This window comes from Rutidosis leptorrhynchoides, chromosome 8, assembly GCF_046630445.1.
Source record: "Rutidosis leptorrhynchoides isolate AG116_Rl617_1_P2 chromosome 8, CSIRO_AGI_Rlap_v1, whole genome shotgun sequence".
In the NCBI taxonomy this organism is placed as follows: Eukaryota; Viridiplantae; Streptophyta; class Magnoliopsida; order Asterales; family Asteraceae; genus Rutidosis; species Rutidosis leptorrhynchoides.
In genome coordinates this window covers 335,219,469-335,244,664 of record NC_092340.1, presented here as the reverse complement: position 1 = coordinate 335,244,664, position 25,196 = coordinate 335,219,469, and positions in this window count along the sequence as shown.

Genomic DNA, 25,196 nt, shown 5'->3' with positions numbered 1-25,196 from the left:
CAAAGTGGAAGTATGTTTTCTAAAATGGTCATCTAGACGTCGTTCTTTCGACTGAAATGACTACCTTTACAAAAATGACTTGTAACTTATTTTTCCGACTATAAACCTATACTTTTTCTGTTTAGATTCATAAAATAGAGTTCAATATGAAACCATAGCAATTTGATTCACTCAAAACGGATTTAAAATGAAGAAGTTATGGGTAAAACAAGATTGGATAATTTTTCTCATTTTAGCTACGTGAAAATTGGTAACAAATCTATTCCAACCATAACTTAATCAACTTGTATTGTATATTATGTAATCTTGAGATACCATAGACACGTATACAATGTTTTGACCTATCATGTCGACACATCTATATATATTTCGGAACAACCATAGACACTCTATATGTGAATGTTGGAGTTAGCTATACAGGGTTGAGGTTGATTCCAAAATATATATAGTTTGAGTTGTGATCAATACTGAGATACGTATACACTGGGTCGTGGATTGATTCAAGATAATATTTATCGATTTATTTCTGTACATCTAACTGTGGACAACTAGTTGTAGGTTACTAACGAGGACAGCTGACTTAATAAACTTAAAACATCAAAATATATTAAAAGTGTTGTAAATATATTTTGAACATACTTTGATATATATGTATATATTGTTATAGGTTCGTGAATCAACCAGTGGCCAAGTCTTACTTCCCGACGAAGTAAAAATCTGTGAAAGTGAGTTATAGTCCCACTTTTAAAATCTAATATTTTTGGGATGAGAATACATGCAGGTTTTATAAATGATTTACAAAATAGACACAAGTACGTGAAACTACATTCTATGGTTGAATTATCGAAATCGAATATGCCCTTTTTATTAAGTCTGGTAATCTAAGAATTAGGGAACAGACACCCTAATTGACGCGAATCCTAAAGATAGATCTATTGGGCCTAACAAACCCCATCCAAAGTACCGGATGCTTTAGTACTTTGAAATTTATATCATATCCGAAGGGTGTCCCGGAATGATGGGGATATTCTTATAAATGCATCTTGTTAATGTCGGTTACCAGGTGTTCACCATATGAATGATTTTTATCTCTATGTATGGGATGTGTATTGAAATATGAAATCTTGTGGTCTATTATTATGATTTGATATATATAGGTTAAACCTATAACTCACCAACATTTTTGTTGACGTTTTAAGCATGTTTATTCTCAGGTGATTATTAAGAGCTTCCGCTGTCGCATACTTAAATAAGGACGAGATTTGGAGTCCATGCTTGTATGATATTGTGTAAAAACTGCATTCAAGAAACTTATTTTGTTGTAACATATTTGTATTGTAAACCATTATGTAATGGTCGTGTGTAAACAGGATATTTTAGATTATCATTATTTGATAATCTACGTAAAGCTTTTTAAAACCTTTATCTATGAAATAAAGGTTATGGTTTGTTTTAAAAATGAATGCAGTCTTTGAAAAACGTCTCATATAGAGGTCAAAACCTCGCAACGAAATCAATTAATATGGAACGTTTTTAATCAATAAGAACGGGACATTTCACATTTCTTCTAGGATAAAAATCATAAATGGTAGAAGTATATAAGTAGATAAAGAACATAATTAGAAATTCATACATGGCCGCATCTTGCTCCTCTAACAATGCCATAAATATTTACCAACTTGCCAAGTTACTTAAGTTTGAGAAATTGGATAGTAATTTCATCATTGGAAACTTTAGATAGTTTCATCAACAACTAAAGTTTTAGCAGTTTTAACCAAGAGCATCTTAATAACACCTTTTAAAATAAACAAAAGTAGTTTTATGCTTATGATTGGAGCATTTGAAAAGCTAATGAATATCTTTATTAGAGCGTCTTAAAAACTTATTTTTCATATTAGAACCTAGTGACAAAATAATAACATCATTGCAAAATATTTATCTACATATATGATAGTAGTGCTCCTTTGGTACCTTCATTATCCAGAATCCAATAAGATGTTGCTACTTAGTTACTTGTGTAAACCTTTAAAACTAAACAAATATACAAACAAAACAAAATGTTAAACCACATGTACATGAAAACATTATATTTATCTAAACTAAAAATATATAAAAAGGTAGTTGTTAGAAATTAAACATTTATACTTTATGTAATGAAGGTATTCAAAGTGTAATTTTCCAGTTAAGAGCAAGCTACAAACAAAAATGCAAAGGTTACAAAAGATAACAGTTAATAAAAGATAATGGAGTAACGTTCGTAACCATTTTATGTTCTCTAATACAATACAATTTATTAATGATGGCAAAGACATACTCTGAATATGATAATAACAGTCATAGCTAAATTCCAATTAGACACATCACAGATCCAAATACTCCAATACATATCATCAGTTATGGAGAAGATTATATACATTCAAATTATTAGGGTTTTTTGTTACCTGATTAACAGTGATACCACTCTCCACGTAGATTTTGAAGTGTTATTCTGCTATATATGCTGGTACCTGTTCAAGTATTCAAAATCTCAGATGAATTTACAACTTTACACAAAGCAACTTGGTTGAGTAATAATGCGTTTATTTATGTATATATACCTTTATAACAAATATATGTACGAACTTACATAAGTCAATATAACCAGAAGATAGATTATAGATCACAGGGCAATGCCAGCAACAAATGGTAAATCGCCTGAATTGGTACACATGTAACATACCGAATATACCATTATCACTTCTTCTATGGTAATTGAGGAAGAACACATGGAAAGGGTAATTTAATGATTCATCGCAGATTATTTAATACGGGACTATCGTCGATAGTATATATATATATATATATATATATATATATATATATATATATATATATATATATATATATGTATAATGGATAATTATGTAGATGAAAGAAATATTACCTCTAGCTGACTACGGTTTGGAAAAATGGTGCAGGATTAGATCCCATCAGATCGATATGCTTTTAATTAGGGTTTGCGGATGACGATTTATGATTTGGGTATACTAAAATCGTGTATTCCATCGTGATTTCTATGATTCTGCTGTTTGTAAAAGGGATTTGATAAATATGAGGAAGAAGAATTGGGAATGCTTTTGCTCTTGAAGCCGTACGTAGGTGAATTATTATTTGCTATCTAATAGTACGATAATACGGAGTAAATTTAATTGTAATTAAATTGTTTAATGACATCATCGAGATGTTCTCTAATTTTTTCTTTTTTATTTTGAATTTCTTTTAACAAAAGAAATAGCTTATTTATGATGTCATCATTTTAGAAATTTAATAGAAACTATAGATAGTAAAAGTCATGGCAAAGTGTGTAGTTTTAGTTGTTTGGGATTGTAGTTTTGAGTTTGAGTTCAAACTACAATCGGTCCCTCAACTTCGGCTCAATTTACACAACAACCCCTCAGATTTACACTTTTTCAGGGGTAGCAAGTGTAAAAATATAATTTTATTAAAATGAAATAAACTAATTCCCCCGGATTTATAACGGGTCCTATCTTCTCGCTCGGTGCAAGTTAAATTTTTTCGAGACCACCGTTCAACTCGAAAAAGTCTCACGAACCCAAAGGGACTAACTATACGCGAAACGGACACTTTTTAAAAATTATTAACTCTTATATACTAAAAGTCATGGCAAAAGTTGTTTGAGATTGTAGTTTTGAGTTTGAGTTCACACTACAATCGGTCCCTCAACTTCGGCTCTATTTACACAACAACCCCTCAGATTTACACTTTTTCAGGGGTAGAAAGTGTAAAAATATAATTTTATTAAAATGAAATAAACTAATTCCCCCAGGATTTATAACGGGTCCTATCTTCTCGCTCGGTGCAAGTTAAATTTTTTTGAGACCACCGTTCAACTCGAAAAAGTCTCACGAACCCAACGGGACTAACTATACGTGAAACAGACACTTTTTAAAAAATGCTTAGCACAACGACAGCCCGTATCTTTCTGTTCGCCGCAAGTTAAATTTTTCCGACAACACCATTACACTCGAAATTTTTTTATGAACAAAACGAAACTAACTACGTTTGAAACGGACACTTTTTAAAAAAACGCTTAAGACAACGACATCTAAAACGACGCTTAAGACATGGGCCGTTTTCCCCTTTGTAAATACACAACGCTACGTTAAATATGAATACACATGCCGAAAGCCCCCGCCGCATCGCGCGGGCCAGCTCCGGACTAGTTTTAATCTAAGAGTGTTGGTTTTTAAGATGAGTTTATTTATTAGAATATATATATATATATACTCCCCTCCTACCAAAATCTATTACGTGCTATGAAAATGTCATTGGAGTGACATCATTGTGTAAATTTTACCATACCCTAAAAAATAATATGGGACACATGACACAAAACTAAAACACCTTGCTTACAGTGGCGATATCAGGATTTTTTTTCACCGAGGGCAAAAAAAAAATTAGAACCATAGCAATTTTTTGGGCAAAATATGGAGGTTTTGGGGCATAAAATGAAGGTTTTTAGGCAAATTATGGAGGTTTTGGGGCAAAATTTGAAGGTTTATGGGCAAAATTTGAAGATTTTTGGGTAAAATTTGGAGATTTTTAGGCAAAATTTGAAGGTTTTAGGACAAAATATGTAGGTTTTGGGGCAAAAAAAATCCACTGGCAAAGTCAGAAAATTCAAACTTTTTACACTGAAAATTGCAAGTCCACTGGGGGCGGCAGCCCCAGCTTGTCCCTTCTAAAAAACGCCCCTGCTTGCTTACATCATCAATTACATAAACTTTTAAACTATTTAATAAAAAAAAGGTATTTAAAAAAAACCCGTGTACACTTAAAATAAAATATAAAACGTGATTTAAAAAAAAAAACATGCTGGATAAAAAAAATGCAAGCGTGCCTAAAACTACTTTGAAATCATCATCACTCGCACGCCTAATCTCTCCATTCTTTCTTTACCCTATTTCAATTTCAAATTGAAATTAAACCTAGATAATCCAATTCTCCATGGAATATTTCTTTGTTAGCAATCTTTCTTTCTTTACCCTTTCATCTGGAAAAAATTGTCCCAATTCATCGCCAAACAGGGAATCAAATCTGCAAGTATTAGCTTGAAGCTTTTGTGAAAACGAATCAAATCGGGTTTGGGACAATGAAATCATTCCAACTGCAAAAATCATCGATGAATCTGTTTGCTTCATTTCAATTGAAGTTACGAGAAAAGGTACAAAAAATAAGTTGTGTAATCAAATCGTGAATTATTTTATTTAACAGTTTAGTTTTTGGTGGGTTTTAAGCATGATGAACTTGATGCTGTTTTCGATCATGTTGAACTTTTAACATTGAATTTAGTTATTTTAATTATCTCTTATGATTATTTGATTCATGCATATTAGGTGTTCGGTGAAATGCTTGAATGAAAACTGAATTTTGTTACATTCTGTTAGGTTCAACATCAATTGTGTATGAGCTTTATGTATATTTTCTTTTGACCTAATTACAATCAAACAATGCAAACATACTATACTACTGTATTATTTTGGATTTTATTTGTTTGATGTTGTTTTATTGTAATACCCCGTCAGAATCCACTAACGGAGTATAACTCCTGGTCCCACAGTTTAGCGGTCACGCCCTCTATATGAGATGTTTCCGAAAAGTATTTGCATTAATCATTAAAACAAAGTCATTTATTAAAGAAAATGTGACGATCGCTCCAAATCCATATGGACGAACACGTCATTCATCGATTTCATTGCGAGGTATTTGACCTCTATATGATACGTTTTGTAAACATTGCATTCTTTTGAAAAGGCACACCATAAATGAATATTTAAATCAAAGATTTTCGACATCTGATGATTTCTACATATAGACAATCACCATAAATAATAGTTTACAATAGTACTTCCGTTGACAATGCAGTCAAAATAAGATACATGGTGATGATTTGGTGAATGCAACGTTTCCTTGAAAAATATGCCATGTAAGACTCCATGCACATAGCTTGTCTAACATTTAAGCAAACAGCGGAAGACTTCTAGGGAACCTGAGAATAAACATGCTAACAAGTGTCAACACAAAGGTTGGTGAGTTCATAGTTTGTGTTTCGCATAATCTGTATATACAAGTGGATCACAAGATTTCAGTTGTTTCATCCAGAAACGTTTATCAATAGATTATATAAAAGTGGATCACAAGATTTCAGTTGTTTCATCCAGAAACGTTTATCAATAGATTCTAGGTAACAGAGCACCCTGGTAACTAAGCTTTAACGTTATAATGATAAATACCCCATTCGTTTTAATACACCCAAACCAACGTGTCCTAAACTCAAATAACACACGTCCGTTAAAAGGCTAGCGCTCTAGCTCAGATGGGGATCTCAAGCCCTATGGATCCATATACTGTTATTCGCGCCCACCAGTCCATATCCTATGTACTGGCAGTTACTAGTTACCAAAGCTAAGGGATTTTCGGTTCAAACTCAGTGTAGAATTAAGTATGTACTTGTATCCATTGCGTTTAAAATAAATTGCATGTATTCTCAGCCCAAAAATATATATTGCAAAAGCAATTAAAAAGGGAGCAATGAAACTCACCTTAGCAGCATATAAAGTTGTTCACCAAAATGTGACTGAAACTCGGATTATCAAATAATCGTGGATCTCAACCTAGAGAACATATGTTGGTCAATAAATGTCTATCAAGCTAGGTCAGGTCATAGTGTATCACAATCCTAATGCTCGAGATCGACATACAAAAGTTATCCAAAGTCGTTTCAAAAAGTCAATTTTGACAATAGTTCAACAAAACGAGATGTACCTTATATAAGGATTCATTTACTCGGTTGGTAATATTCAAAAATCCAATTTATCAATCTTACAAACAAGTTGTTTAAATATTAATTGCAGATTCAAAAGCAATTTCAATTAACTTCAATCATAATTCAGTTGATCATATCTTTTAATCCGTTCATCGAAACTATTCGATATCTAAATGAAAAGTTATTGGTTTTTCGCCAGCTTTCCAAAAACATGTATATCATATACCTTTTTCCAGTAATATATGTATTTAATTCGTGATTCATTATAAACTGTTTAACGACGAAATTTAGCAAACAAGCATGTATAAATATATATACTCGAGCACTAGACATGTATACACTATTAATTTATAAAAGATAAAATATAAATGCTTACATATCAATATTGTGATTCAATATTGCAGAAAAGTACGTAGACGTAACAGAGATGATAAACACTAGATTTGACTTTACGAGCATAACCCTTGAACAATACACATAACCTCCTTAGTAATAACCCATAATTTTCTTAGCTCTATACCGCTCGTAAAACTCATTTTTAAAGTGACACGCTCATGACTTCGTCGTAGTATTTTATGTATAATAATACTACTAATAATAATAAGATTAATAATAATAATAATCTTAATAATAATAATAATAATAATAATAATAATAATAATAATAATAATAATAATAATAATAATAATAATAATAATAATAATAATAATAATAATTTAAATATATACAGAGATGAGAGTGTGAAGAAACAAGTCGCGAATTCGATCAATTTATAGTAGTTGGCCAGCAAAAGGGTGCCATGCGATCGCATGGCTTCCCTAGCCATTTTCCATGCGATCGCATGGAGTGATTTTCCAGCTCACTTGTGTTTAACTTCTTCCTTGTCGACATAATAAAATATAAATATAATATATATAATTTAAATTTAATTAATTATATATTATATTTTATTCTCGTGCACAGTTGATTTATAATTTTAGTTCCGATAAGTCGTACGTCATCACTCGACTTATGTCCCGGTTCCGGTTTTTCGAACGTTCTTTCGTACATTTAGAAAACTTGCATTTTACGTTTCATGTCACGTACCTTTGTCAAAATATAGCCTTAAGTTATCCATAAACTATACCACTCAAAGTATATCTTAAACTTTCGAGTGTTTTGGTCATTTACTTTTATAAATCATCGTCTCGCTATTTGTTAATATATATATATATAATATATACATTTTCATTTTGAAATAGTATTTTACTGTAGCGAAGTTACTGTAGCAAAGTTTTTTTACTGTAGCAAATAGTGATTTTCGAAAACACTGTAGCTTTTCGGGCACTGTAGCAATTCGAAAATACTGTAGCAAATTAGTATTTTACTGGTTCATCTTAAACGTTTTAGTTAACTTATCTAAATATTAATCGAATCAATAATCGAATGTTAATATCGTTTACTAAATAACTTGAAATCATATATATATATATATATATATATATATATATATATATATATATATATATATATATATATATATATATATATATATATATATATATATATATATATATATATATATATATATATGCACATTAAGTTATATATATATTGTTCGTGAATCTTCGAGAACAGTCAAAGAATAATTGATTACATGAATATAATTCCAAAACTTTGAGATTCAACATTACAAATTTTGCTTATCGTGTCAAAAACATTAAATCATTTAAAGATAAAGTTTAAATTTGGTCAGAAATTTCCGGGTCATCACAGTACCTACCCGTTAATGAAATTTCGTCCCGAAATTTAAGTGAGGTCGTCATGGCTAACAATAAAAATGTTTTCATGACGAATATGAGTTGATAAATAGAATTTTATCACCATTGAATAATATGGATAAAACAATCCGGTTTCTCGAAGCGTATGAGAGAAGTTATCGTAAAAGAGTGAAATGAAAGAATAGAGATTCGTCTTAACTTTTGACGTAGTTACGATTGATTTCCGGAATTTAAGGAATAGAAAATCTTCATAATCTAAATAAGATTTGATTCTTCGAAATTTAAGGAAATTAAGATTTCCTTTGATTAAATGCGTAATCTGCCTCGATTGTTATGTCTGATATTTCGCTATAAATTAACCACTTCTGTTTCATTATTTTCACCACTCCTACATCTTCTTCCTTATTTCATACTTCCAAAAGATTGTGAAATGCTTAATCCAGTTCTGATTCTTGATATTTTCTTAGCTATCATATCCTTCATTCTTCTTTTTCATCTGCCACCAGAGGAAGTTATTTTCTTCTACTACTACCTTGGGGTTATAGTATTTTTCATTCTCCCGTGTCTTTATATTGCTATACGCATTGATATAAACGGTTTGTAATATATGTGTTGTTGTCAGGCTTTATATTTTCCCTTATATTTAGGAGCTCCATGCTTTCATTTTTCCTTCCCGACTTCAAGTCAAGCGAATAATGGTCCAGAATTCGTAGCTATACATTTTGGAATGAACATAGTTAATGTTCTAAGAAAGAAATTGTAATGACACGATCTTGATTTGTCAAATTACCAGAATATCTGGAAAAGACCGAATCATCAAGAAAAGTATTTTCTTGATATATTTAGAGATTAAATAGAATGAAAGAGTTATGTAACATGTTTCATGATGAGGGTGTGATCTGTGAACCTTTATCACGTTCCATTAGAAACTCAGCATGACTTACAGTAATATAATCACGTTGATCAAGTGTCATTATATTATACTAACTCATGCTTCAATTTCCAACATTACTTCAAAACATCTATTTTTCGAATTTTTCAGATTTTAGAAACTAAAATAGTTTCATTTATGATGTAACACAGATAGCGTGAAGAGATGAATGATTTCAGATAAGAATGGTTATAAAAAAATATCTTCAGAAATATGGAGGATATTTATAATGGAAGATACGATGATATCATAGAATATTCAAGATAAGATGATGATGAAGAATATTGTCCGCAATGGTTTTAGAGTAAGGAGCAAGGTATTTGCTAAGGATTTCAGCAGACACTGAATCATTTGTATTCTTTGAAGGTAGATTTCATTTTTGTGATTTGTCTACAGCCTCCTTCATGGTCTGCTCAATCCGTTTTCCAGTTCCAAACCTTCTCTTTTTCTCAGCTTTACCACCATACTATTTTTTATTATCAAACTTTTGACTGTTAAGGTCGTTTACAGTTTTTGCTGCTTCATCAGCATTTTTCCAAAATTCGGAGAACTAGTTTCGTAGTTTGGGGTGTTTTTTAGAAACTTCACATTCAAAGTATGTAAGTCTAGAAGATAGATGTTATCTATATATAACTGTTGTCGTAGAAAATGCTGCGAGATTCAAAATACTGATTGCTAATTCCAGGTGGTTGGTGTGGCAATTATTGTTACAAGATGTGGATGAGTACATGATAGGGTTTCAATGAGTATAAGGATTTTTCGAAAGGTCAAGGATTAATAAAGTTGTTGGTAAATTTACTGCTAATGTGGTGGAACATGAAAGGTTCCCCAGTAACAAGAACGTATATGTCAAGGTTATAATAAGGTTAATCTGAAAAGTCCAAGTTGACTGGTTGAAAGTGTCATACCCCCAAATAGGGCGGGGGAAAATATGACTTCACAATATCACAACACAAGTATGTATAGATGAGAACGACTCTATATGAGACGTTTTAAATATAAACCAATGTATTAAAACAACGGAAAATATTATGTCATTACAATAAATGTTTTAATGCATTAATATGTATGTATAAATGCGGACTCCAAAAGCAGCAAGGTCCAATTAGCAAATAATCTTTAACAATATTCAACTGAGACAAAACATGCTTAAAGCGTTAACCAAAATGGTTGAGTAAACAACATAGGTTTAATAGTTATAACAAGTTTTAGACCACAAGATTTAAATAAGCGGTTTAATCAGTTCGGTAGTAGTGCTGGTGTATATGATATCGATACTAACCATAAGTTACCCTAAACACATCACGTTCGTGTCGTTCATCGTTATTATGTATCCATTGACCAGCGATAATCCGGATAGAGACGTCACCCTCAATAGCGCTATCACAATAACTAAGCTTACCAAATTCCAGTAATTAACGATATCATGGTAGGGATTAAGCATGAATCAAAGCATGTTAGCAACAGTTTGAACTGATCAAAATAAAGTTTGAGTACTTGTGTCTAAGTGTAAAACAGTTTAAAAGCAAGTATGTGTCTCACCCCAAAGTTATAAAACAGTTAAGAAATAGTAAAAAGAGGGGCTATGAAGTACACCTTATTAGCAGGTAGGTATTCCACGCAAGTAGTAAGAATGGAGTGTGTAAGCGGAGATCTCAACCTAGAGATGTAATGTTCGATTAGGTAATGTCTAATAGACATATAGCTTGTTTATTAATATAGTAAACTATATTAACAGTGACCGTTTTCGAGATAGTTATATCTATATAAGTGATAATATACTTAGTGTTATTAAATATTACTATATAATTAAGTGTATAAGTTATACTAATAATAGTATTATTATTTACATAAATCAACTATTATGTATCTTATCATAATATGTTACGTATATAATTATATCTATGTGATACATACATATATTCTTTATTATCATTATACATGTATACGTTCAATACTATATGATATATATATAGTAGGTGTATGTGTTACATATATATAAGTGTATGATGGTACATATACATATTCTTATTACTTTTCTTATTATGTTTAGTAACGTATACGACTTACATAATGAACATTCATACATACATACACACGTACATATGCATACACATATACACATACATATACACGTATGCATATATTTACATATACACACACACATATACATACCGTGTATACATGCACATACGTACGCATGCATGCATGCACGTACACCATGATTATAATTACTTAACTAATCACGAAATCATACTTTTAATATATTCTTAACCTAATCAATACATAAAATCATATCTTTCTTCATCAACCTCTATCATAATCTTTATTATCTTTTAATTTCATAAAATAATAACTTTTTAACATATCAACTAATAATCTTATTAGCCATAATCTATTCGTATACATAATCTTTATCTATCTTTACCAACTAATTAATATCTTTTCACATAAAATCATAACTTTTCTTCATAATTTCTAGTTACATTCACTAACCCTAATCATAATAGCCATAATCATACTCGTTATCATCTTTTAATTATATTTTTTTTACTTTGATCATAACCATTATTATTTAACTAATCAACCTTAATCAAACCTACTTAACCTTTTTACCATAACATCTTTAACATAAAATCATAACTTTTTATTATAACAACTAGTTTATTTATCATACATCTTTTATCAATATCACAATCTAGTTACTAATACATGATATTCATAATCATACTTGATTCATTATCATCTTATTAACCATTAATTATAATACTTGATCAAATTCTTATCATTATTCATTATAGATTATATCTAGACTCAACATTAAATCATAGACTTTTTTTTTTTCTTACTACATGTAATTATTATCCAAGAGATTTAAGTGAGATTAACTAGAGTTTAAAGGGCTACCTTATGCAAGATTGAGAGTAGGGTTGGTGATGGGTCTGGTACGAAACAGAAACAAAAGCAAGTGCAGCAACACGACCCAATCAAGGGTCTGTTTTGGGTCTGAATTGACCTCGACAGAAACAGCAACAAGTAGCAGCAAATAGGGATCGTTTTGGCTGCTTGATCACGCAAGAAAACAGAAGAAAACAAGCATCAATAATCAAACTAAAAAGAGCTGTTGTGGGTCATAATATACAGCAGGACAGAAGCACTTACAGCAGACGAGTAGCAGCAACTAGGAGTGATTTCTTGAACTCATTTGATCACGAACAGAAGCAGCAGGATACAGAAGGTTTAGCAGCAGATTTTGGTGATGGAGATTGTCGATTGCAGATGGGGTTTGGTAAAGGTTTTAGTCGGCTAAAGAGGGCTGCAGGTGGAGGGTTATTTGTCGTCAATAATACTGAAGGGAAAGCAGGAGAAAAATCGACTGGATTACAGGAGGATTGTGGTGATTTAATCGACTGAATGGCAGCAGGTTTATTGGTGATAAATCCTGGAATTTACGATGGCTTTTATATAGAATTGCTAGTTTCCTAATTGCACTATGTTTCTTGGAGATCAAGCCTAGGATTTAGAGTTAAACTAGGACTATCAAACTTAGTGATCAAGTTAATAAAATCCTACACAAAACATATATACAGCCGATCTTGTGATACAAGATTTATTTTTTTATTTTTTTTATACGGCTTTTCCTATTTATATTTTATTTATATATTTTTTTATAATAATAATAATAATTATTATTATTAATATTAGGGTTATATTATTTAAATACATTTTATTTATTTATTTGTCCCTAACCTTAATAAATTTTTATTTGGTTCCAATTAGTTTACTAGTTTTTAATAGTTATAAGTTGTCACATTTAATATTAATACACATAGTTTATATTCTTTATTAAGTATTAGGGTTAGGGTTTATTATTTAATATTAAATGGTATTAGGGTTTTGTAGTTAATAGGTAGGGTTAGGTTTAGGGTTTTATATCATATTAGGGTTTTAATAATAATTACGATCATTTAATGAAAGTATAAATGTTCGTTTGTCAAAATGGATAACAACCCTAATGATGTTGCACAAAATATGTCATTGAAACCCTAAGGATAACTTGATTAATTCAGATGGAAAAAATGTGGGTTGTTATAGTACCTCTCCGTTAATTTAAACTTCGTCCCGAAGTTTCAGTAAGACTTTTTGGATGCATTAACATTTAAGAAAAACTATGAGGATATTTCCGCTTCATCTGGTCTTCACGTTCCCAGGTATACTCGGGGCCTCTACGTGAATTCCAACGGATCTTAACAACAAGAATAGAGCTTTGTTTCAAATGCGATTCATAACTTCTATAGGTTTTTCGATGAAGTGCAATTAAAGCGAAGATCATTCAAAGGAATAACAAGTATGTTGTCAACAAGACACTTTTTAAGATTCAAGATGTGAAATGTATGAACTTTATTTAATAGGAAGTGTTGACTAAAAATTACCATTCGATCAACATTTTGTTACAGCTAAGTTTACACTTAATTACAGGGGGATCTATTTGAGTGAGAGCTGATGTTGCATGAAATTTTGGCTAAAAGAGCCTAGGTGATTAGAATATCTAGTCTTATGGTCTTCCTTCATGACTAGTTCTTGGAAATTTCTGATTAATGGTGATTTTTATAGGATCGACATGTATTTCCTTCACTATTAACTACATGTCCAAGGAATTGTACGATTCGTAGCCAAAGTTCACACTTGGAAAAACTTGGCATACAGTTGTTCCTTCTTTAAGAGCTCTAGATTCAATCACAGATGTTGCTCATGCTCTTTTCTCGCTCTTGGAATAGATTAAGATGTCATCGATGAAAACGATCACGAATTGGTCAAGGATGGGTTTGCATACATGGTTCATAAGATCCATGAATATAGCAGGAGCATTGGTTAAACCAAAAGGCATGACAAGAAACTCATAATGCTCATAATGGATTCAGAAAGCAGTCTTAGAAACGTCAGCTTCATTGACTCTCAATTGATGATAGCCCGACCTAAGATCAATCTTCGAATTGAGACTCGATCCTTGCAGTTGGTCAAATAGGTCATCAATATGCATGAATGGATAACGATTTTTGATGGTTAGCTTGTTGAGTTCTCGGTAATCAATACACATTCTTAACGTGCCACCTTTCTTCTTAAGGAAAAGAATGAGTGCTCCCCATGAAGGCAAGCTAAGACGAATAAAACCTTTCTCCAAAACTTTTTGGAGTTGATTGGATGATTTCTTCATTTCGGATGGAGCTAAGCGGTATGGTACCTATGCAATAGGTATAGCACCGGGCATGGATAGTTTATAAGTAAAGGATTTATAATATCTAGGGTTGATATTTTTAGTTGACAATATAGAGATAAGGAGTATGTAATGGTACACAGTGGTCCTAAGGTTGATCAAATCTTATTCCCATCATGATCCATTAGGATTTCTGTATGACTTATCATAATATAATGACGTTGATCAAGTGTCATTATATTATTCTAAATCATACTTTTATCACTCCATAAGGTTACTACTATGTCATCTAGTCAATATGCATCTTCATCGTGGTGAATAATTCAATGGAAAATGAAGGAAAAGAAAATAACATCATTCATTAAAAGAAAATAACTAGAGTATTACAGAAACTTAACGAAACCTTCCAAACTATAGAAGTACTAAACGGTAACACAAAGAATACTATGAAAATTTAAATGACTCTTGTAGTTGTCAAAAACTCTTCATTGTGCCTCTTCCCCTTCTTCCTCATTATCCCGAGCTTCCTCGGCAGTCATCACAAACGCTCGGCCTTTAGCATTTCTCGTGTTATCCTTTTTCTTTGGACACTGGTTGCGATAATGCCCTTTTTCTCCACAGGCATAACATGTAGGAACGACTGCGTTGGATTTTGTTGCAGGTGTATTATTCGAAGGAATTGCAACCCTACAAGTCTTGGCTATATGACCAATATTCTTACACTTAGTGCACTCAGCCTTGCACCACCCAGAATGGTGTTTCTCACAACGATTACAATAAGGTTGGTTCCCTAAATAACCTCCTCTTGAATTTTCAGCAACCTTCTTATTCGAACCATGGTTTGATTCCGGAGTAGGCTCAATCTTCCTTTTACCTTCACTAGTCTTAGCCCCAGCTTGTTTATTAGCCGCGGCCTTTATCCTCTTAGCCATCATCAAGTTTTGAGCCATAAGTATCACCGCATCTAAGGTTTCTTTACTAGCAGCAATAACATTTCCTTGAATCTCGTCAGGGAGACCTTCTATGTATCGCTCAATCTTCTTTTGTTCAGTGGGCACCATGTTCGGGCACAATGAAACCAACTCTATAAAACTGTTGGTATAAGCTTCAATATTGGTACCATTGACCTTCAATTCCCAAAACTCAACCTCTAACTTTTGAATTTGGTTCCTTGGGCAAAACTTATCAGTCATCATTCTTTTCACAACAGCCCATGGAATAGCATTAGCAGCATCTAACCCTACAGTTTGGGCATAAGCGTTCCACCAAGTCAAAGCAAGACCACTTAGTGTATGAGTGGCATACTTCACTCGGTCGACTTCCGCGCAGTTACAGATGCGAAAGATTGATTCGAGTTTTTCGAACCAACGAATTAGCTCAACTGCTTCCTCATTCCCATTGAAGGATGGAGGCTTACAGTTCATAAACTCCTTATAGGTGCATGAGGTAGGTGGATTTCCTTGGTTGTTTCCTTGAATATTGTTGCCTTGGGCGGCAGCAAGCAGTTGTTGAAATTGTGCGGGAGTCAATGTGACATTTGGAAGAGCGTTAGCACCACGAGTTGCCATTGATCTTCAATACACAAAAATAGTATTAGTTGAAGAGTTTATGGTGCACTAGGTAGCAACCCCAATGGATAAGAAAAGGTAGTATGGATTAGTTAGTGATAATGATGGTGAAACAAGTGAGTAATTGGGTGTGCGGATAGATCCTTTAGTGTCAAATCCTTCGGTGTCTAAAACGATGACTGGGTGATGACTAGACATCCTAGAGAAGGAGTACTAACTAGATTCTAAGGTACAGTATGATGGTAGGGATATAAGGGGGCATAGTAAGGCAATCAAAGATATGAGGATTACATTTCAAGCTAAGGCATGAAAGGTTATAGTCCTATAGATTGCTAAGGCACCTAACTAACACATAAGGCACACATAATATGCAATCCTGGTTCTCTATAACAACCTGGCTCTGATACCACTCTGTCATACCCCCAAATAGGGCAGGGGAAAATATGACTTCACAATATCACAACACAAGTATGTATAAACGAGAACGAATCTATATGAGACGTTTTAAATATAAACCAATGTATTAAAACAACCGAAAATATTATGTCATTACAATAAATGTTTTAATGAATTAATATGTATGTATAAATGCGGACTCCAAAAGCAGCAAGGTCCAAATAGCAAATAATCTTTAACAATCTTCACCTGAGACAAAACATGCTTAAAGTGTCAACCAAAATGGTTGAGTGAACAACATAGGTTTAATAGTTATAACAAGTTTTAGACCACAAGATTTAAATAAGCGGTTTAATCAGTTCGGTAGTAGTGCTGGTGTATATGATATCGATACTAACCATAAGTTACCCTAAACATATCACGTTCGTGTCGTTCATCATTATTATGTATCCATTGACCAGCGGTCATCCGGATAGAGACGTCACCCTCAATAGCGCTATCACAATAACTAAGCTTACCAAATTCCAGTAATTAACGATATCATGGTAGGGATTAAGCATGAATCAAAGCATGTTAGCAACAGTTTGAACTGATCAAAATAAAGTTTGAGTACTTGTGTCTAAGCGTAAAACAGTTTAAAAGCAAGCATGTGTCTCACCCCAAAGTTATAAAACAGTTAAGAAATAGTAAAAAGAGGGGCTATGAAGTTCACCTTATTAGCAGATCGGTATTCCACGCAAGTAGTAAGAATGGAGTGTGTAAGCGGAGATCTCAACCTAGAGATGTAATGTTCGATTAGGTAATGTCTAATAGACATATAGCTTGTTTATTAATATAGTAAACTATATTAACAGTGACCATTTTCGAGATAGTTATATGTATATAAGTGATAATATACTTAGTGTTATTAAATATTACTATATAATTAAGTGTATAAGTTATACTAATAATAGTATTATTATTTACATAAATCAACTATTATGTATCTTATCATAATATGTTACGTATATAATTATATCTATGTGATGCATACATATATTCTTTATTATCATTATACATGTATACGTTCAATACTATATGATATATATAGTAGGTGTATGTGTTACATATATATAAGTGTATGATGGTACATATACATATTCTTATTACTTTTCTTATTATGTTTACTAACGTATACGACTTACATAATGAACATTCATACATACATACACACGTACATATGCATACACATATACACATACATATACACGTATGCATATATTTACATACACACACACACATATACATACCGTGTATACATGCACATACGTACGCATGCATGCATGCACGTACACCATGATTATAATTACTTAACTAATCACGAAATCATACTTTTAATATATTCTTAACCTAATCAATACATAAAATCATATCTTTCTTCATCAACCTCTATCATATTCTTTATTATCTTTTAATTTCATAAAATAATAACTTTTTAACATATCAACTAATAATCTTATTAGCCATAATCTATTCGTATACATAATCTTTATCTATCTTTACCAACTAATTAATATCTTTTCACATAAAATCATAACTTTTCTTCATAATTTCTAGTTACATTCACTAACCCTAATCATAATAGCCATAATCATACTCGTTATCATCTTTTAATTATATATTTTTTTTTTACTTTGATCATAACCATTATTATTTAACTAATCAATGTTAATCAAACCTACTTAACCTTTTTACCGTAACATCTTTAACATAAAATCATAACTTTTTATTATAACAACTAGTTTATTTATCATACATCTTTTATCTATATCACAATCTAGTTACTAATACATGATATTCATAATCATACTTGATTCATTATCATCTTATTAACCATTAATTATAATACTTGATCAAATTCTTATCATTATTCATTATAGATTATATCTAGACTCAACATTAAATCATAGACTTTTTTTTCTTTTCTTAATACATGTAATTATTATCCAAGAGATTTAAGTGAGATTAACTAGAGTTTAAAAGGCTACCTTATGCAAGATTGAGAGTAGGGTTGGTGATGGGTCTGGTACGAAACAAAAACAGAAGCAAGTGCAGCAACATAACCCAATCAAGGGTCTGTTTTGGGTCTAAATTGACCTCAACAGAAATAGCAACAAGTAGCAGCAAATAGGGATCGTTTTGGCTGCTTGATCACGCAAGAAAACAGAATAAAACAAGCATCAATAATCAAACTAAAAAGAGCTGTTGTGGGTCGTAATATACAGCAGGACATAAGCACTTACAGCAGACGAGTAGCAGCAACTAGGAGTGATTTCTTGAACTCGTTTGATCACGAACAGAAGCAGCAGGAAACAGAAGGTTTAGCAGCAAATTTTGGTGATGGAGATTGTCGATTTCAGATGAGGTTTGGTAAAGGTTTTAGTCGGCTGAAGAGGGCTGCAGGTGGAGGGTTATTTGTCGTCAATAATACTGAAGGGAAAGCAGGAGAAAAATCGACTGGATTACAGGAGGATTGTGGTGATTTAATCGACTGAATGGCAGCAGGTTTATTGGTGATAAATCCTGGAATTTACGATGGCTTTTATATAGAATTGCTAGTTTCCTAATTGCACTATGATTCTTGGAGATCAAGCCTAGGATTTAGAGTTAAATTAGGACTATCAAACTTAGTGATCAAGTTAATATTCCTACACAAAACATATATACAGCCGATCTTGTGATACAAGATTTATTTTTTTATTTTTATTTTTTTATACGGCTTTTCCTATTTATATTTTATTTATATATATATATATTTTTTTTTATAATAATTATTATTATTAATATCAGGGTTATATTATTTAAATACATTTTATTTATTTATTTGTCCCTAACCTTAATAAATTTTTATTTGGTTCCAAATAGTTTACTAGTTTTTAATAGTTATAAGTTGTCACATTTAATATTAATACACATAGTTTATATTATTTATTAAGTATTAGGGTTAGGGTTTATTATTTAATATTAAATGGTATTAGGGTTTTGTAGTTAATAGGTAGGGTTAGGTTTAGGGTTTTATATCATATTAGGGTTTTAATAATAATTACGATCATTTAATGAAACTATAAATGTTCGTTTGTCAAAATGGATAACAACCCTAATGATGTTGCACAGAATATGTCATTGAAACCCTAAGGATAACTTAATTAATTCAGATGGAAAAAATGTGGGTTGTTATAGAAAGTGTGGTAAAACTGGATACTTTGAAAAGGGATTGCAATATTATTTTCAGTAATAACAATGCTAAAGGATCTTTCACATTTTTGAAGTCAAAGTATAGCTTTGAAAGATGTAGAGATCTAAGAATGATGTCACCCGTTAAATCTTTTCTTGGATTCTGATCCTTCAATATCAGAATAGGTAATTGAATTTGTATGGAAACGATTGTATATCGCTGTGAGCATAGTTAATAATTTTTGAATCAAAGTTGAAGAATGTACAGTATAATATATTAATTGTGAACTTATATATTTCCCGGGAATTACCTACCCGTTAAAGATTTCACAAGTAATATTTTGTACAAAAGAATTTTCATTACAGTCTTTATGAAAATATATGTATGTATATTTCTTCAGATGTAATACGGATTTAATGAGTTAATATCATATTAAGCTCATTTGATTTTCGGCTTGACTTAGAAATGATTAATCTCTAAAATATTAAAGATATAATCTTTGCGGAGTTTTTCACTAATGAAATCAACACTTCATTATTTATTCTTATTGATATTCCTCGGTGAAGGATGTTGGTGCTCGTGGAATTTTTGTGAACCTTACAAGGCACAGATGATGTTTTCTGGAAAGTTTCGAGTATATCGAAATTGAAAATGTAAAATCAATTATGTAATTGATTAATACACTTGGTTTATTATGAAACTGAATTCATTGGGTTGAAACAGAGATTGTAGTTAACAATGGTTAAGTTGTTGAGGAAGGATGTACATCATTGCATATTAGTAATATGAACTAACCGAGTAGTACCTACCAGTTAAGATTCACACGTAATAGCTTAGTACGAAAAGATTTATTTTGATTTCAAAATTCATATATATTAAATATACATAAAATTTCTTCAGGGGAAATGAGTTAATACTTCATCGGTTATTGTTGCTGGTATTTCTTGGTAACTACGATGCGTATGACGTTGATGTTCAAGGTACATATTGTGATGTTGAGGCTTGTGGTGCGGATGTTGTTGGTGGTGGTAATGGTACTGTTGGTGTTGTTGTCGGTGGTACTATTGATACCGGTGATGCTGCTAGTGCTTGTAACCTTTGTACCATATTCTCCAAAGCCACTACCCGAGCGCGAAGCTAGTTGACTTCTTCTACTACACTGGGATGATTGGCGGTTTGGACGAGCGGATGAATAAGATCCAGAATTTGAGATAGTATATTATCGTGACGAGATACTCTGGAAATGAGAGAGAAAATGGTGTCTCGAACAGGTTCGCCGGTAAGTGCTTCAGGTTCTTCGTCAAGAGGGCAATGTGGTGGATGGAAGGGATCACCTTCTTGTTGTCTCCAATGATTAAGTAGACTACGAACCCATCCCCAATTCATCCAAAATAGATGATGGCTAATTGGTTGATCCATTCTGGTTACACTGTCTTCGAAATTCAGGTGAATATCCTTATCGGAATAGCTGTCGGAGTTTAAGGAATTTGAACTAGATACGGGATCCATCTTGTATAATTAGGGAGATGATTTTTGATATGAATTAGATTATTGAATTTAGTTTGGTATTCTTCAATACATAATTTACATATTTATATATATAATACCAAATTCCATAAATCACGGAGAAATTTTTGGAAGGTGTCAGGAAAAGTTTACAGTAACAGATACGCTAAGATATGAATTTTTGTCTATACACTATTTATACAATAAATGCAGAAAAACGTGTCTAGACTTAAGAATGATAAGCATGTAATTTCCGACAAGAAATGATAAGCAAAACTTTTAACATGCAGACACGGTCGAAATTCAGACTTACTAATGCATCTTAATAACTATCAGTTAGACACACTCATGCAAGACCTGGTTCACTAGGACCAACGCTCTGATACCAACTGTGACGATTGCCCCAAATCCATATGGACGAACATGTCATTCATCGATTTCATTGCGAGGTATTTGACCTCTATATGATACGTTTTCTAAACATTGCATTCTTTTGAAAAGGCACACCATAAATGAATATTTAAATCAAAGGTTTTCAACATCTGATGATTTCTATATATAGACAATCACCATAAATAATAGTTTACAATAGTACTTCCGTTGACAATGCAGTCAAAATAAGATACATGGTGATGATTTGGTGAATGCAACGTTTCCTTGAAAAATATGCCATGTAAGACTCCATGCACATAGCTTGTCTAACATTTAAGCAAACAGCGGAAAACTTCTAGGGAACCTGAGAATAAACATGCTAACAAGTATCAACACAAAGGTTGGTGAGTTCATAGTTTGTGTTTCGCATAATCTGTATATACAAGTGGATCACAAGATTTCAGTTGTTTCATCCAGAAACGTTTATCAATAGATTATATAAAAGTGGATCACAAGATTTCAGTTGTTTCATCCAGAAACGTTTATCAATAAATTCTACGTAACAGAGCACCCTGGTAACTAAGCTTTAACGTTATAATGATAAATACCCCATTCGTTTTAATACACGCAAACCAACATGTCCTAAACTCAAATAACACACGTCCGTTAAAAGGCTAGCGCTCTAGCTCAGACGGGGATGTCAAGCCCTATGGATCTATATACTGTTATTCGCGCCCACCAGTCCATATCCTATGTACTGGCAGTTACTAGTTACCAAAGCTAAGGGATTTTCGGTTCAAACTCAGTGTAGAATTAAGTATGTACTTGTATCCATTGCGTTTAAAATAAATTTCATGTATTCTCAGCCCAAAAATATATATTGCAAAAGCAATTAAAAAGGGAGCAATGAAACTCACCTTAGCAGCATATAAAGTTGTTCACCAAAATGTGACTGAAACTCGGATTATCAAATAATCGTGGATCTCAACCTAGAGAACATATGTTGGTCAATAAATGTCTATCAAGCTAGGTCAGGTCATAGTGTATCACAATCCTAATGCTCGAGATCGACATACAAAAGTTATCCAAAGTCGTTTCAAAAAGTCAATTTTGACAATAGTTCAACAAAACGAGACGTACCTTATATAAGGATTCATTTACTCGGTTGGTAATATTCAAAAATCCAATTTATCAATCTTACAAACAAGTTGTTTAAATATTAATTGCAGATTCAAAAGCAATTTCAATTAACTTCAATCATAATTCAGTTGATCATATCTTTTAATCCGTTCATCGAAACTATTCGATATCTAAATGAAAAGTTATTGGTTTTTTGCCAGCTTTCTAAAAACATGTATATCATGTACCTTTTTCCAGTAATATATGTATTTAATTCGTGATTCATTATAAACTATTTAACGATGAAATTTAGCATACAAGCATGTATAAATATATATACTCGAGCACTAGACATGTATACACTATTAATTTATAAAAGATAAAATATAAATGCTTACATATCAATATTGTGATTCAATATTGCAGAAAAGTACGTAGACGTAACAGAGATGATAAACACTATGTTTGACTTTACGAGCATAACCCTTGAACAATACACATAACCTCCTTAGTAATAACACATAATTTCCTTAGCTCTATCCCGCTCGTAAAACTCATTTTTAAAGTGACACGCTCATGACTTCGTCGTAGTATTTTATGTATAATAATACTACTAATAATAATAAGATTAATAATAATAATAATCTTAATAATAATAATAATAATAATAATAATAATAATAATAATAATAATAATAATAATAATAATAATAATAATAATAATAATAATAATAATAATAATAATAATAATAATAATAATAATAATAATGATAATTTAAATATATACAGAGATGAGAGTGTGAAGAAACAAGTCGCGAATTCGATCAATTTATAGTAGTTGGCCAGCAAAAGGGTGCCATGCGATCGCATGGCTTCCCTAGCCATTTTCCATGCGATCGCATGGAGTGATTTTCCAGCTCACTTGTGTTTAACTTTTTCCTCGTCGATATAATAAAATATAAATATAATATATATAATTTAAATTTAATTAATTATATATTATATTTTATTCTCGTGCACAGTTGATTTATATTTTATATATTTTATACAGTTGATTTATATATTATATTTTTACTGTAGCAAATAGTGATTTTCGAAAACAATGTAGCTTTTCGGGTACTGTAGCAATTCAAAAATACTGTAGCAAATTACTGTTTTACTGGTTCATCTTAAACGTTTTAGTTAACTTATCTAAATATTAATCGAATCAATAATCGAATGTTAATATCGTTTACTAAATAACTTGAAATCATATATATATATATATATATATATATATATATATATATATATATATATATATATATGCACATTAAGTTATATATATATATATTGTTCGTGAATCTTCGAGAACAGTCAAAGAATAATTGATTACATGAATATAGTTCCAAAACTTTGAGACTCAACATTACAAACTTTGCTTATCTTGTCGAAAACATTAAATCATTTAAAGATAAAGTTTAAATTTGGTCAGAAATTTCGGGTCATCACAGAAAATGTAACTGGAAACATTTGACGTCAATGACTAATGTAAATGAACCCAAACATCTTAAAAGAAAACTTGTTTAAATGCGAATATTTGTTCTTGAAATGAAAATGATAAACATGCTGGACGCCGTCCAGTTCTAGCAGCAAACAGCATATAATTTCAATTAAGCGGAAGCACTAGCTCTATGTATCTGAGATGAAACATGCAAAACGTCAACGAAAAACGTTGAGTGAATCTACAGGTTTAGTAAATCATTTCTTAAGTTAGGCCACAAGATTTTTCTTAGAAAACAATGTAGGAAAAGTATACATTATCATGAGCACTTGATTATAAAGCTTTAACCTTTGCGTGAGCCGAGCACACGTCTTAGTTTACCCTATCCTGGCGATACACCAATCAAGTGTACGAGTAACAACTACATAAGCACCTGTTTATTTTGCGGTGAGGTTTGTCAAACCTAACGGTACCGTCCCTATAAGTCGAGCTTACAAAGTAATTAATATAATCAAGCTAAGGGATTTTTGATCTGAACTCATATGTATATTCTTAGTAAGTTACTTGTGCCAAACACGTAAAACATTTGTAAAAAGCATGCATCTCATCCCTGTAAAAACATAGTAGGGACTGTAGACTCACCTTAGCAAAAGCACTCGTAAAGATCTTAGCAAATCGTACTGTTGTCGAAACTCTCGACTGAACAACGCAACCTAATCAAGTAAATCATCTTAAGTATACACTAATAGGTCAAACTTCGTCAACCCATAGTGTACGCAAAGCCCTAGTGCTCAGACTGACTCAACG